This window comes from Dreissena polymorpha, chromosome 5 (genome assembly GCF_020536995.1).
Source record: "Dreissena polymorpha isolate Duluth1 chromosome 5, UMN_Dpol_1.0, whole genome shotgun sequence".
Lineage (NCBI taxonomy): Eukaryota > Metazoa > Mollusca > Bivalvia > Myida > Dreissenidae > Dreissena > Dreissena polymorpha.
Genome location: NC_068359.1, coordinates 49,024,155 through 49,041,869, shown reverse-complemented (window position 1 = coordinate 49,041,869; position 17,715 = coordinate 49,024,155). Strand labels below are relative to the sequence as shown.

The 17,715-nt window shown below is 33.0% G+C and overlaps 1 protein-coding gene and 2 long non-coding RNA genes across 4 annotated transcripts in view; 2 read left to right on the top strand and 1 right to left on the bottom strand.

Moving 5' to 3' along the window:
• Window positions 1–17,715, bottom strand: part of LOC127881589 (E3 ubiquitin-protein ligase PDZRN3-like) — a 230,078-nt gene that overhangs the window by 144,853 nt on the left and 67,510 nt on the right. The gene's annotated exons all lie outside the window — the stretch shown is intronic.
• LOC127881591 (uncharacterized) lies at window positions 4,880–14,516 on the top strand. Its single transcript, XR_008050165.1, has 4 exons — window positions 4,880–5,030; window positions 6,258–6,339; window positions 13,336–13,458; window positions 13,841–14,516. It is a non-coding gene; the product is annotated as an uncharacterized LOC127881591 (long non-coding RNA).
• On the top strand, window positions 7,868–10,941 carry LOC127881592 (uncharacterized). The gene is made up of 4 exons (XR_008050166.1): window positions 7,868–8,145; window positions 8,851–8,906; window positions 9,556–9,619; window positions 10,179–10,941. It is a non-coding gene; the product is annotated as an uncharacterized LOC127881592 (long non-coding RNA).

Sequence of the window (17,715 nt, the reverse complement as noted above, 5' to 3'; positions counted from 1 at the left end):
TGGCAAAAAATCAGAAATGACACTTCTAAGTGGATAGGCCACTTTGAAATAAAGAAAATATAAGTAAAATAACTTGCATTGGTAAGTTAAAAATAGTGTTAAAACAAGAGCTGTGTGCCCCCTATCGCGCCGCTTTGAATCCATATATTTGACCTCTGACCTTGAAGTATGACCTTGACCTTGACCTTTCACCACTCAAAATGTGCAGCTCCATGAGATACACATGCATTCCAAATATCAAGTTGCTATCTTCAATATTGCAAAAGTTATGACCAAGGTTTTGAAACAGCATGACAGACAGAGTGACAGACAGACATACATGCTAAAAACAATATACCCCCGATCATTCAATCTGGGGGGCATAAAAAAACAACTTAACACCACATTATTTTAAGAACTGTGACTGAAATAAGGTTGGCAATATCAAATAATGAAGGGCTTCAGGTACCCCCAAAAATTGTTCATAGATCATCCTTTTTTTCTTGTCTTGCATAAAGAAATCAATACATTTTTCTACATGAATTGGACATGCCTTTTATCAAGTTTGGTTAGTTATTAAACTGTATTTTAGATATTCATAACTTTTTTTTACACTTTAACAACTTAAAAAAATATTCATAAAATATCCGTGATAACAAAATTATATTTATGTAAAAATTATAAATTTTAGGATTAAAGTCTCCTTTTAACTCATAAGTGCGCATGCTAACATCTATTCCCGTGTTTTAAACAAAATAGCATAAAAAAGCGTTTCCTTAAATAAATACACCGTGCACAAATATCAGAATTTCAATATTTTAAACCAGTGTTTGAGAAACAAAACAGACAAAAATACATCTTCACTAATGGAACTGTGTTGTAGCAGATGGAGTCTGTGAACTGATTATCAGTAACTCTCGAACAACACAATGGTAACATCACTCCACCAGAACTCAAGACAAGCATCCATTCACTGCAATCAGAACAATTCTCAGATATCTGTCCATCGTTATCTTAGAAATGCACTCTTGAAATGTTTGTTTCAACAGTTACCCACTTTATTACCTAGTTTAGAAATAAACCAAGATCAAAGAGAACAATTGTAAAATCGGATAAGATTTCGTTGAATTGGCTGAAATTTCCTAACAACATGAGATATTAGTGGTTATTTTGACTTCTTTTGATTTATACATAAAGGCCATTTTTGTGTACGTTTTTTCAGAAAAAGTTGAATATTTGAAAGAAAATTTTCCTTTTAACAGATTAAATTTACAGGAGCTTGGTCAGAGCATCCGAGTACAAATAAATAAATTGTAAAACAATTATTATGCTATTCTCTTCAGTCAAAAAATATAAAAAATACCATGTATTATGGTAGTTTCTTGTTGAGTCGTGGGTTCTTTTAGAGTTGTGGTTATAGAGATTGTGTGAAATTACTTGATAGAAAGTTCCAACATTATGCAGAAGTTACGGAAGAAAGTTTTGACCAGGTCACCAACTTTTTACTGAGTAAAACTTAAACAAAACAGGTCAATATTGTTATTCATCACCCCTGCGAAGATTTGTTCTAGAAATTGGAACGGTTCTGGAACTGTTCTAGAACATCAAGAACAGTTCTAGAATGTTCCATATTCGCGTTCTAGAACTTATGTTCTGGAATTGTTCCAGAACTGTTTTCTATAATAATTCCAGACATTTGTGGAACAAGGCTTAGTTCTGAAACTGTTCTAATAATATACAAGAACATTTTTAGAACATTTTTAGAACAAAATAAGTTCAAGAAATTTCTAAAAATGTTCTAAACTGTAGTTCTAGAACACATTTAGAACTCTTTAAGAACCAGTAAGTTCTACAAACATTCTAGTGGGGAATAAGAACACATATAGAACAGGTCTAGAACCAAAGTCTACAATTGTTCTACATATTTAAAATAAACTAGTTCAGACAATGATAATTTGACTTCTTTCAAATTATATTTCAAAACAATTTTCACATTGAAACTTTGCTTGCTGTGGTGTCTGCAAGATATTGTTGTCATATCATGAGATATATATATATATCATACACAAACAGAGGACTAATGTTAAGGAGGAGTGTTTGTTGATAGGTCTGGGATACTTTGTATTATTTCTAAATCCTAAAACATTATGTGGGTACTCACTAGAAACAACGTTACGAGGCACTCCTAATGAGTATCCAAACATAAGCTTTTATGGAGAACTGGAGAAATTTATCCCTGAAATACCAAAAAGTACTTCTCCTTTAAGTCCTTACAAAATCTTCTGCTACACACATACATATACATGTATATAACTGACTATAATTTGTCACCAAATGACACATTATTTAATATTTTTTTTACTGTATCTGTTCGGAATTCTGCATACTTAGTGTCTTCTGAATTTGCATGTAATCTTGTGTCAATTAAAACACTAGGACTTCACAGAGTTCCTCAACATTCACCATCACAAGAATCTCAGAGAACTAAACTGGAATTAGGTGACTAACTACAGGAGCTTCTGGTAACTGTAATGGGTGGATTTCATCCATCTTTTTCATAACATTATTCAGATATTTGTGTAGTTTTTCTACATTAAATCTGTCTCCAATAGTGCGTAGAACGTGGCACTGGAAGTGTTTCATCATCAAAATACAGTTTCTTCACACGCTTCAGTGGCCCTGGAAAAAAGACATATGAATGTATATTTTGAAACAAATATAAACTCTTTAACTCATTAACAGGTTTATAATTACAGAAACTTAATTCACAAGCAAATGATTGTGGTTTACAAAAATCAACATGTTCAAACAAAATTAAATTCTGTACAGTATCAGGTTGTTTTGCTCCCAAGTAGTTTCCTTTCCCCTAGTTGTTTTGCCTCCCAAGTAGTTACCACGGCCATTCTACCTCATGTGTGAGCCACACTACCAAGTGTGTAACTACTTCTGGAAGGCAACATAATTCGGACAAAATAACACTTGTTTTTTCGTTTTATGTAAACAAAGTGTTTTCTTCTGTAATGATGTTTTAGAAATATGCTTTTCTTAAAATTTCAGTAATTAACCTTATTCAGTCAGGCATTCCAGAATACATGGGTGTAAAGGTGACCAATGTCATTTTACTCTTGCATGTTATTAATGTTAATTTCACAAATTTTTAGATTATTTAATGTTTTGCCAAGTCTCGTCTTCCTGTGGTCATCGATAGATTAAAGTCTCATAATAAACTATTCCCGGGCCTCAAGAAGTTATTTTAGTGAGCATCACAGGTCTATAATCCCAGCCTGAAGTTGCGTGCAATGAGACTTTCAATGTAAACATTGAGCATTGTTAAATACCGAAATCACTTGCCTAACTTGCAGTGTAATCTTCAAAAAAATAAGCATTTGTGTTTATGTGGTTTAAAAAAATGATAACCAGTTATAAAACAGAAAAAAAAATGCGCCCATTAGCCTTATACTCGCCCTTCAGCAAATGGACCATTTATGAATTGTAATAACAGCTGTATTAAGAATAGTGTTCGACCCACAATACACGTTGACTTACTTAACCCGTGTTTCGAAGTGTACAGTTAAGTCCGGTAATCTTGCGCGTCCGGTAATCTCGCGCACTTCGCATTTGCGAATCTCGCAGACGACGAATGGTTTTCTTTAGTGATGACAGATGGAATTTCACATTTTAAAGAATTAACGGATTTAAAAGTTACATATTCCATGCAAAATTAAATTCGATCATTACATTTAAACACCGGTTGCGTCATCCCTATACATGGTAAACACTGGCCTTCTTACGAAAACTTCAAAATGAATCACAATTTCCCTGCAGTCTTTAGCGTTTTCATACTTTAAATTAAGAATTCATAAATCCAATGTGTAATTAAGCATTCCATTGCACAATATCTGATCAGTTATGGTATTTTTTGCCATGAAAATATATCGCATCAGACGACATTGTCATCATTTCCCGCCATTCTGTCAAACCAATTTGGTATGATCTCCGCATGCGCAATGGCCTAGTTTTGATATTTTCTGTACACTATGGAAGCATGATCGTGGTATCAAACCTGTTATGCTTTTTTTTTCACGCATACCGGTACTTTTTTATTACATTGTTGTAATTGTCCACTATTATTAGTGATTATATTTTTTTGGATTTGTAGTGAACAAAAACTGCAATAGAAATCCACATTTAATTTCAATGGTTTTGCAAACTGATTTTTAAAATATTTTTCTGGAATGTTTTTTGTCAATAATTGGACACCATATGTCTACAATTTTGCCTAAACGAGGTCATTATACAAAGTGCGCAAGATTACCGGACACTGTGATAGTTTGATTTGAAAATGAGGTGAGTCATGTTTGTTATGAAATCAAATCGGACAGTTCTTCACTGAATTAATCAGATATTTTTGTGTTAATAAGCACATGAACTTATAATTTTCATAATAAATTAAGATATTATGTTGCCAATTTATAAAAGAACATGTTTTTAAAACAATTGACCCTTAACTGCGCAAGATTACCGGACAGCATCGTAAGAACTCTCTGTCTGGTTGATTATTCTTTATCACATATCAAGCACTGGTACTTACCATTTTCCGATACATGAAGATGGTTTTCCTTTCGATGTGTCGTTTAACTTAACATGAAGATATGAATTTAGTAAGGAGGGATTAATTTTAAGTTGGAAAATTAAATTCCAAAGCTTATTTCAGCACCGCATCATACGGGTCTCTGAAAATCTACCCAGCCTAACCCCAAATGTAAGAGATAATTTCATTGGCCAAAATTCACAAAACAGAGCTGACTGGTTTTTATTTTATTTACGTAGACTGTCAGCGGAGCAGCATTAACAAAAAGCAGTCGGGTGCATATAAGCGCGCTTTTTTTAAATGGCAGACGTTTTTTTCTTGTTCAATTGCGTTATGAGCTTTATCGAACCACAAAATGTAGTCGCACCCAAAATAGATGTTGCTCACTACCAGGAGGGAGATCTCACCAAAGCCACTTACCAAAAACAAACATACGATGCGGTGATCAGTGAAATCCATCGTAAGTAAATTCGTTTGATAGCTAGTCAATATAAATTGCCGCCTTAGAGTCTTTTGATGATTTTTGCTTTGGCAGACTCTTGGCGTCAATAGTCCACTCTATCTTTTTAATAGCGAGAGTTCCGACACGAATTTCGGTCGCATCACTCCCTAATTTAAATACACACATATTTGTGACTATTATGAAAGAACGTTACCTAAATAGTATTTATTGAGCAAAATATATCGAAATTTACCTGTTAATAAACTATATTTCGAGTTTGTTTCATCCAATATAAATCCTTGTATAGTAAAGGGTTCATGTTATCTCCCTTGAACTGGAGGTTACATTCAACTATGTTTGTAACTGAGTTCGAACACAAAAATTAAGTGCAATATGCGCAAAACAGTAAGAAATGAAATTTGAAATAGTAAGAAGATGAAGCAAAAAAAGAATTATAACTATTATAACTCAAATTATTATAATCGACAGTAACAAAAGACCCCAAAAGTAAAAGGTACGAAAAAGCTTTGGTACGAAATAACAACAACAACAACAATGCCAAAATGGCTGCCATTGAGAAAATGATCGCTCAATGTCTATGATTTTAAATGTAATACAGGTAATTTTTGTGATCTAAATTCATATTTGTCAAACAACAGGTATATTTCAGATATATACACTTGTAAATACTGTAATTCCCATAATAATATTGTATTTATTTTTCGTTATGGTTTTTACAGACCGGCGTTTCAGCGTGCAGATTTATTCTGAACGCGAATTATTTCAGCTAGTTTGATAGCCAAACTTTTTGGTACCAATCTAAAAGGTTCTTGAATGGGGCGAACACTTTTTTATGACTGAAAGCGTTAAGCCCGCCTCGTCACTAATGTTAATAAATTTCCTGTCGGAGAATACAGCAAAATGATATTTCAGTTCGCTCAACGCGGACCTATTTGACAAGGCGGTGTCTCGGTTAACAATGTCCCCTAAAATTGTCCATATTTCAATCGCCGTAGAGCAAGTATATTTCACTTACTGTTTATAACACTGTGTATTGATAAAAAACACAAAGTATTGAAATAAATCAATATTAAAGTTAAGGGGTCTTCCTGATCATTGTTAAACAATTTGTTGTAAATAGTACAGGTTCGGGCAATCATATTTTCGGATAACGAAAAATAATCTTGTAAATAAATATATTATCATAATAATAATATTAAAATTTGTATATACTGTTGATTACAGATGACGAGGTTTCTCTTAAAGCAAGCAAAGCGACCGCCTAAACATGCTTTCGAGGCAACTTAAGATAGGAAAAAAACTCAAGGTAGGTATTAGGCCACGACTTTTTTTTTTATTGGTTTACAAAAATTATTTTGAAAATGGACCATCGGGCGGTCGAAAAAAAAAAAAAAAAAACATCATTGGAAAAAAAAGTTAATGCTAATAACATCAGAACAAAGACAACATATCTTTTATAACCTTAACACAGAGACAAAAAATCAAATTATGCAATGAAACACATCTATATCTTCAAATGAAATGAGTCACCTAAAAGCACCTTTTGTAACATCAGGCAATTTTAAACACTCCATTAAATGACATGCGTTCTTCTCCCATTAAAACGAAAAACTGCGCTTCATTTCCGTAATTCGATGCGCACCATTACGCAATGCGATGCCCGTTGCATAAATCTTATATAAGATAAACTACTCATACACAAAGTTTGTGTTTGCTCTTATTGGACTTATGACATCGTCCATGAAAAAAAATCGAGGTAGATCGATCCCCGCGTCGTCGCGGTAATGTTTGTTAAAGTTGTTGTTGTCGTGAAAACTCGTTGATTTACAACGCAACACATCTTTTTTAAACTGACGCGAATTAATACAATCATATTTGTCAACTTGGCTTTTGCTTTATTTTGATAATTTAAGGTAGTGCACCTCTAATGATTTCCCGCGATTTCTTCGAAGGTTGAAGAGCCTACTATTAGGTGCCGTAGCCTAGTGGTTAAGGCGATAGACTAGAAATCTTTTGGGATATTCCCGCGCAGGTTCGAATCCTGCCGACGACGTATACTTTTTTGCGACGCGTTTGATTTATTTTCTAACGTAATTTGATTTAATATGGCATATAAGCTATATTTATTGTTAAATATGTTGCAATTTTTATGCACATTTTTCAATTATTAAAATTAAAACAACGTTATGGCGAAATTGGGTGATTTACTGTTGAAAATACGAACCATGCATGTTGCATTTTTATTTTTATTTCAAAAAGTAAACGGTAAATCTGTCTAGTTCTTGGTATTTTTGCTGTATATAGTGTTTCTATAAAAACTAAGTTTAAAATATGACTTAAATGATACTATTTTGAATTTTATGACATTTGTTTTTAACCGACCCAATTTTTACTTGGCTGAAATCACTTACATTTCATGGTGCTCTTCCATAGATAAAAATTTGTAAAAAATAAATGTCTGTAAAAGAATACTTATTTCATCTTGTTTAAACTTTAAACACCTTTACAGCATCTGTACACACCAACTGCATGCCCATATTTGGAAATTTGAATGAATTATGGAACTTTTATATACCCCAGGGGTGAAAATAAACTGGACAAAAGCCGAGCGTGGGGGTGGTTTTGAAAAAATCGGTATATTTTTTTAAAAAGCATGGAAAGCCTACCTACAAATTTGCATGTAGTTCAGTGAAATGATGCTGATTAAGAAAATAATTAATTAGATTATATTTGGATATGTGCCCATTAGAGGTGCACTACCTTAATCCAAAGTTTAATGTTAGCAAGTGTTTTTACTGGAATTGTAAACAAGGAGCCAGTTAAAGTCTTCTTAGTCCAGTCAATCTGTAATTGTACCCACAACTAATTGCAACAGAAATAATTTTTCGATAATATTGTAGATAAATATCACCTCTTCAACATATCAAAAGTCTAGCAAAGTCTAGCCAGGGCAAACTACCGAAAAATGACTTTTAATATGACAGATTTTCATGGCCCTAAATCACCACCGTAGAAGATAAAATGATCAGATGCACGGAATACAAGCGTTCGCGCGATATGATGTGATCGTCTGCTTTTGATGAAAGATCCTAGATTTAAGTCATTTTTGGAGGTAAGTTAAGATGTCTTTGTTGAATATTATTCTTTTCATCTTGGAAATTAATGTTTTTCTCCTAACAAATGCGTCAGTCATAGAAGGTTGCCTACGTAATAGACTACGTACCACTTTGTAATTAGTTTTCGTGGATGATGCAGGGACTTAAAGTTTTCTTCAAAATATGCAATAAAGTCAGCAGCAAACACACATTTTACACAAATATACATATTTATGTATCTAAGGAATGCTTGAAACACACAAACAAATATGAAAAATAAGAGAAAAGATTGAGATTTTAATATTTTTTTAACTACGGAAGGCCATTTGTACCTTAACGTTTTTGTTTTCGCCATTTGTACCATAACGTTTTCGTATTACTTCTTTTTCCCTATAACTTCTTAAGATATTCTACTGATTGAAACTGTTGAGAATGTTCTTACCTAATGTTAAAAAAGCTTTCAATTTTCCACACATTTGAATCATTTTAATGATTTCATGATGAATAATTATCATATATAAAATAGATATAATAAGTTATGGTCTTAAATTTACAATTCTAAACTATAAAAAATATAATCCGAAATATTGAGTTAAGCTATAAATCTTTCATTCAGTATTATTACAACAGAAAATCAAAAGCTGTTAATAATAAATAAGTTGTTCTCTTACACACATATAAAACTGTTATTTTCTTGAATACATGTGTTTGATTTATTACAGATGTTAGATCAACAATCAACAATGTCAAAGGTGTGGGTTTAGAATTTTGAAAAAAGGTATAAATATATATTTATTTAAAAGTGTTTTTATTAATGATTAATATGCCATGACAAAATGCTACAGGATAATGTAAATTTATATAAACAAAAGATAGTGTGTTAAAAAAAAATCTGCCAATAAGTACAGCTTTGATCAAACTTAAGTTTAATTTTTCCATTTCTGTTTCCTCTATTTTCTCAATATATGTAAAGTAATATTACTACTTAAAATCAACGAAAATTTCGTACAATATTTCGCTAAATAAACTTAACCAATTAAACGTCAGTGCTCCTTATGGCAATTGCCGATAATTCAACGCCAGATTTGGTCTGGTAAAATAGATGTTTGTAGATACAAAATGCTCGTTGTTTTTTCCATTTTAAATTCAACGATATCTATTCATACGACACATGAACACTAACATGGTGTTCGTGTGTATTATGAATATATATTAAAATGGAGTTTATTGTGTCACAAATAAAAAAAAACGAGCATCTTGTATCTACAAAAATCTATGTTATCATACCACATCTTGCGTTGAAATCGTGGCTATTGCTATAAGGAACACAGATTGTTTAGGTGTTAATTTTATTTCAAGAAAGACTTTACGAAATTTTGGTTGATTTTGAGCGTTATAGAGACTTTAATTTGTTTCATCTATTACAGATGCTAACATGGAACTGCCAAACAATCTGATCAGCACCAAACCTGCTGCAGCTGCATCGGAAAGGTAATAGCCATTTATTCTACATGCAACGCTAGTAAATACTCAACATTTACAGCTTGCAGTTGAAGGCAAAATTAAATAATTCATTTTTCAAAAGCATCAATGACAAACATATTAATAAATTAACCCCACAGTACAGTCAAACTATTAATGAGTGCAAAACAAAATTTACTACAGGATTCATACTGGAACTGTGAACATTTGTACATAGAACAAAAATAACATTGCGTGAATATCAACTATTGTTATTTCTGAAAAAAAATAAACACAATATTGCGTGAATATCGATAATTGTTGTTTCTTAAAAATAGCTTTTATATAAACATAAAGTTCAACAATGCATTTACTTGCATTCTGAAATACACAATATGTATGAAAATATAAACCCTTCATTCAACTAAACGCTTTTGAATGCATCTGCAGCAGACGGCTTTAAAATCCATTGTGTCAAATCAAGAAATTGCTTGTTATGAGCAAATGCTCCTTTTGTCACAATTGGGAATGTCACAAAAGATTGTTCTGCCTAATGGTTGAAACAGCATGTATTCATATATTCTTTCAGCAATACCTGCCTGATATGATGTCAATCACTTGCAGATGACCAAGATCATGTAAAGTTACGCCAGAAGGGAGTGATAGCATAAATGCTGCCAACAAAGTTCGCTTGGACAAGATTACTTCCCTACCCGGAGAGACCGTTCATATGTACATTGTCGGAAAGATTATTGTAACCCAATTCGAATCAAGCTATCCTTAAATAAAAAGCCAACACAGACTGTATTATCTCCACCATTACGATCTAACACTGAACGATTTAACTTCAGTACAAATTGTCTATTTTGTGCTCAACGTGCCAAATTTGTTGGAAGAAAACGAGGCTATAATCTATACCCTGTTAGAACAGTTGAATTTAAAAAGAACATAGAACAAATATGTATCGATAGGGATGACAAATAGGGTTTAGATATTAAAAGCAGATTGGAAACAATACATGACTTAGCGGCTGCTGTTGCTATATACCATCCGTCATGCAGCGTAAATTTTAGGACAGGTAAAAATATACCACAGTCAGGCAATGAAAAAGGAAAGAAGTGTGGAAGACCAGTGAACATGGCACAGGAATTTGCTTTCCAGGAAATAGCAAAGTTCCTGATTGAAAATGATGACGAACAAATAACACTAAAACACCTTGTTGACAAAAAAGTAGAACTATGTGGAGAACTCTCCTATACATCAACTCATATGAAGAAGAGATTACTAGAGCATTTTGGGTCCTCTATTGTCATCACAGAATTAAATGGAAAGCAGAATGTAATCACATTTAGAAACACTGCATCATCAATTCTTCATTCATTTTACCAAAAGTTTAGTAGCGATTCTGATGCTTATAAAATTGAAATATTATATAAAAATAAAAAAAATATAAAAAAAACAGCAGCACAACTATTGCTAACTGATATGAAGGATATTAAAGCAACAAAATTGTCTTACCCTGACTCTGCTGATCTTATGTCTACACAGGAAAATATTGACTACATTCCGGGTAGTCTAAAAACAATTCTTAGAGAAATTTTCAGCGATAAAAAAGCAGATGTTAAGATTGCCTCTATTGGACAGGCCATTTTCCAAGCAGTAAGACCAAAGGTGTTGATTCCTCCTCTACAGATTGGCTTAGCAGTACAAATGAAAGAAGAGGTTAAGCTTATAGATATGATATAAGCTCCACCTGGAGAAGAAAAATCATTATATGTGCATGCAGTTTTGAGCAGTTTTGAGACGTACAGGTTATCTTTGTATTATACTAGAATGTAAAATATGGTATAATAGATGTGTTTTGATTTTAAGTGTTAACATTATAATACTTAAGTTATGCGTTATTTTAAGCTAATGACAATGCAACCAATCTTAGTTTAATTTTATTTCAACATGCCGTAATATATTGGCATGATTTAATAGTAACATGTATTTAATGGGTGGGTGGGGTAAGTTTACCCCTATAAATGCACTATTTACATGAGAAAATATGCTAAGAAACTTCATGATACACTTAGAAAATAGAAAAATAATACTGTTTTCATAACTGATGTATTACTGAATACTGTTTTTGTCGGGTGGTTGGCCCGAAATGTGTTATTTGAATAGAAAATGGAAAATATACTTTATTTAAAAAAGCGTCCGCGAGGGACATAAATAAAATGAAGTTTTAACAGGTTTGCCCTGGAAATATTTCGCTAGACTTTTTTTCTGTCATCTGTTATACGCCATAGATGATTTTACACGTGAAACCGTTTCTGTTGCAATTAGTTGATGGTTAGGTGCTTTTTTTTCATAGGATGACTGGACTATCTGAAAATGTGCAGTCTGTGTGAATTGACAGTTTGACGTCATCAAAGGAAAGCCGCTTGCTGTCTGAAGCAATAAAGAGACAAATTTCGCGCCGACAAAATTGGCTTCCTTTGTCTAGCAATCAACATGCCGAACCAATCGTGCGTTTGTTTCTCAATTGCAATCCTCCAATTTAATAATAGCACGTGCATAGCTCCGCCTTCGAATCTTTTGCAGAGAACGGAGGCGGAGTTTAACGGTTAATTGAGCTAGTATTTTTAATACGCAAGTTGAGTTCCGATTTGCCGAAATTTCTCGGCCCTAAGCATTAAAACGACAAATACATTTATCAATGATTTTCCGAGATATACCGATTTGTTCCGATTTCCAAACTTTCTGTACAGTTCCTATAAACTATGGCGGACGTGTGTACAAAATTCCTAAACACATATATCGTAAATAATGGCAGTGTTTTATTGGATTATTTATACTAATTATCAAATTGCAAGGTAATACTTTTTTATCTACTATAATATCGGGTATGTTTAATATAATAAACATGTTAAACAATATAGTTGCGTCACAGACTCGGAAATAAATTTTGATGCGGTCGACATTTTACTGACGCTGATTTTCCTATTGTCTGTAATTAAATAAATTTTGAGAAGTGCCCATAAAAGGACTGGTACATACTGTGTCACATTGAAAAATATCCCGATCTCTGTAATATATGTGAACCAATCGTTGATTGTACTTACTTGATTTTATTCGCAACCGTACTCAAACCGGATCGTTTTTTTTTTCTCGTTTCGCTCGTTTTTTAGTGCGGTCGGGAATAAAATATATAAAAAAAAGACGATTTTCCGATTTTATTTTTTTTCCCATTTTCCCAAAATTAGGGTCGGCGGTTTTGTAAACCAAGAAATATAAAAGTCGTGGCCTTATTTTCAAGGCATGTTCACAGTTCAGTGACAGGCAGGCAGTCCAAAATTACAGGCTTTAATATTTATGAATGTGAGTTGGACACTTAAATGAGACTCAAGAAATTCAATTTGCCTCCATTGAATAAGTGTTATTATAAGTATTTTTTTTATCAGTTGGTCAACACTGCCTATAGATATATGATTTTTTCCCTGTTATAAATGAAACATGAACACATTGTTCACAGTTATCCAATTTCACACTCACTCACTAGCCAGGGTTGAGTGAATTTATTTGAAAAAAAAATCTGATGAACAAACGTTCGATAACATTAGCTAATTGTTTGTATGAGTAACTACTCAGTCTAGCCAGAATTTCCAAATGTGAAATTTGATGGACTAAAACAAAGTATTCATGATCGCATGACACAATGCTCAAGTTTGGTTTTCAACACATTTCATGAATGATTTTAGAGTTCAGTGATCAAACACCAACAGAGCCTCGTGATAAGTTGCCTGTAAAGAGGAGCATGATCCCATCAGATGCCTCCGAAGATATTGACCTGACGAACAATGCTGCAAAGCAAAATCTCAGTAGTATGTTGGTTGTCTAATACTTTTTATTTTAATCCCTTAGAAATATATAAAATCCAGTATTTAATGCGTTCAAATCATAAAAACCTGCAACGGTGTCTTGAATATATTGCGTTCGTATTTAAGTTGGTTCTGAATGTCAAATTGTGTTATCCATCACCAGTTTATTTACAAGATTTGCTGTATTGAAGCATTCTCAATTTGAAAATACTAATGTTGTGATCAAATGTGTAATTATTTGTTTGAATACTTTGATAATAAGTACACTCAATATTGACTAAATAAAAAGACGTTATGCCTATATTTGTAATACTGTCCAGCTGGATCATTTAGACTTCTTGTTTAGTTTAAGATGTGACTACATTTGTTATCTAAATGATTTCAGAGCAAAGTGCTCAAACACCTACAGAGCCTCGTGACAAGTTGCTTGTACACAGAAGAGCCTGATCCCATCAGATGCCTCCGAAGAGATTGAAAAGAACTGTTTACGGACATTTTCAGAACTGTTTTAGAACATTTGTTCCAGACTTATTTGAAGCAAAAGTTACCCTTCGAAACTGTTCTAAACATTTCTAGAATTGTACTGGAACACACCGGCTAAAACTGTTCTGTAATCATACTGAAAATGTTCTAGAATTATTCTGGAACAGTTGTTGAACGTTAAATGAGAAAAAATTTCTAGAACAATTCTATAACAGTTCTGGAAATTTATTCAAGAAAAATTCTGGAATAGTTCTAGAACGATAGTTCAAGAATTGTTCTAGAACAGTTGTTGAACGTTAAATGAGAAAAATTTCTAGAACAATTCTATAACAGTTCTGGAAATTTATTCAAGAAAAATTCTGGAATAGTTCTAGAACGCTAGTTCAAGAATTGTTCTAGAACAAACCTTCAGAACTGTTTCAGAACAAATTGTTCTAGAAATTATTCTCATTTAACGTTCAACAACTGTTCTAAATCGTTCTAGAGCATTTTAAGGATGATTCCAGAACACTTCTAGTCATTAGTTCCAGTACAATTCTAGAAATGTTATAGAACAGTTCTAAAAATCTTCGCAGGGGCAGAACTCTTATCAACTATTTCCTCTTTTATAAATTGTTTATATAGTGTTCCTGAGTATTTATGAGTATTTTCCATACTACATCGTCTTTTGACATTTTTTCACAAGAAATTAACCTCCTCTGCAATTTCAGTTTTAAGGCTTTTTATAGTATGCAAATCTTGAAATTGGAATAGCCAATCAGAATGTATGATTCAACAAGAAACCTATTTTCAAGATGGCAGTTTGACACCATCAACACAATCGATTATTTATTATTATTACAGACAATTAACATTTGAAAAAAAGACATTTATGATCATCAGTAACAACTTTATGAAAATTACTCACGACTCAACAAGCATATAGCATATATTATATGCAATATAACTATCAAAACTGAATAAAAACTAAACTAAATATTCATATCTCTTTTAGTTACTGATGCACATGTTCACAAACCTTTTTTTACAACAGGTTTTATATCTAAAGGAATGCCAGTGTTAAACAGTAATTTCTTGAAATGTATTCCCGAAAAACAATTGAATTATAAGCCATAAATCGATCATACAGAAACAACCACATGTTCCAATGCTTTTAAGGACATTAATCTACGGAACTGGAAAGTAGACATGAAAGTGGAAATTTCCCAAACAATCCCTAACAAGCCATGAAATCGTATCATTTCCTCCTGTGATACCGTGATTCATCTGTCCCCTGCAATTTTCTCGCTCAACAAGTATCTTACGGGCTTCTTAAGACCTGTCACATGGTCGTTCAGAGCGTGTTTATAATCCCTTCAAATCAATAAGACCAAATTAACCCCGTGATTTTAGGACCTCACATTCAATAAAGGAGTCATGAATAGCTGATTCACCCGCTCACCCGCGGAAAAATATTATCATTACAGAACGATTAGCAAATCACTTTTCACGGCTATAAATCAGACTCAATAATGAATACAATCATTATAGGCAGTGGCTAGATACTAACTTGTGATGATTCAAATGTCCAAAATAGCTGAAATATTACCACGTATTTTTCCCATGGTAGCTTATAAATTGCCTGTAATAGGCATTAAAATTGATTTCAGTCAAAGAATTAAGAACAATTGAAATGATTAATGTTTCATTTTCCCACAAAAAACAGTCAGAGGTTTATTAATGTGTATTCTTATATCTTATGGTAGTGAATAAATCAAATTAAAGATGCAGCAGTGAGAGAAAGACTCAAGTGTATAAATTCAAAAAATCTCCAGTCAATAGTCATTCTTTCAGATATAAAATTTAACAAGAAATGGCCATGGATGTCCCGTCACAGAAATGAGTGAGTTATGTGTGACACATATAAAGTGAACAATTAATACAGCATATATGTAGTCATTTGTAACTGTTGCAACACATAAAGCCAATATTTCACATATGTGACAAGTTGACCTCTAATGCAAGCATCATACTTGATGCATACCCGTAATTGGTGCATACAATACCTTGTCTTTAAATGTCGCAATGCACAATAAAGAATGAGAAATTCAAGTCACAAGAACATCTACTATTACCATATAGGACTTTGCACAAACTTCAAGTGTCCACTCAGGATACCTTGACCTTGAAGCAACCAACATGGTTGTTTCACGCAGGTATTGGACGGTGAGGTATTGTGATTATTTTTGCCGATTTATTGTCCCATAATCCAACAAAAATTATAAATAAGACGTTTGTACACAGATTCAATCTGATAAATTGATAGACAACAAGAGATGTGTTCGTCAGAAACACAATGCCCCCTACTGCGCCGCTTTGAAATAAAATTTCTATTTATCATTTGGCAGGTATTGAAATCATCTCTCTTTAAAGCTTATTACTTCCCTTGAATTTTGTCCAATCCAACCAGGGGGGTGGGGGGTCTGTAGACAGTCAAAAATGACCAAGTCAGACATCACTGACAACCAAGGCCTGTGGTTTATCAAAGAGATCATAGCCAGAGTTCATCATGTATCTTTGGACATAAGTCCACAGGTATTTAATGAACCCTACCATTCACAAATTAGTACAGGAAAGAAATGATAATTATATCATTTAAAAAAACTTTGACAAATCAATCATTTGAGTTATAAATAATCAAAATAAAAAATCTGTATAGTAACTGTGAAAAGAACTTAAATTCTTGGTAAGGAAATATATAATCTTAGATTTATAATTATATAAATTACTTCCCTTGAAAATAATTGTCCCTAACAAATATCTTTTTTTAGTAGCAAATAATTAAAAGCCACTACCGTGACTGTAGATTCACCACTCAAAATGTGCAGCTCCATGAGATACACATGCATGCCAAATATCAAGTTGCTATGTTCAATAAGGAATAATTATCTCCCTTTAAAGCTTATTACTTCCCTTGGATTTGTATTTTTGACCTTAGACCTTGAAGGATGACCTTGACCTTTTCCCACGATGTGTTTGTCAGAAACACAATGCCTCCTACTGCGCCGCTTTGATTTATTTAACAAAAATATATCATTTGGCAGGTGAGATAATTATGTCCATTTAAAGCTTATTACTTCCCTTGGATTTGTTTGTTCGACCACGTGACCTAGTTTTTGACCCAGCATGACCCATATTCGAACTTGACCCAGATATTGTCTAGATACAACTTCTGACCAAGTTTGGTTAAGATCGGATGAAAACTATTTGAATTAGAGAGCGGACACGAAAAGTGTGACAGACTGACAGACGGACAGTGCGAAAACTATATACCCCCTTTTCTTTGAAAGGGGGCATAAAAAGTAAACACTAGCAATTTGTCCGTCAGGCACAGAGATGTCTGTCCAAGTTATTCCAATTTTGTCTGAAAACGTCACATAAATCAGAAAAAAAGAACCAAAATAGAACGATGAGCAAGTTCAAATGCTGATATGTTTCAGAGCAGCATAATTGTTTTAGCTGCATGCCACATAAGATTTTTTTTTTAAGTCTAAAAAAAGGGTCCATAACTCTGGTAATGTAAACAAGAGATGTGTTTGTCAGAAACACAATGCCCCCTACTGCGCCGCTTTGAAATAAAATGTCAATACATCATTTGGAAGGTTTAGAAATTATCTCCCTTTAAAAGCTTATTACTTCCCTTGGATTGTATTTTTTGACTTTTGACCTTAAAGGATGACCTTGACCTTTCACCACTCAAAGTGCGCAGCTTCATGAGATACACATGCATGCCAAATA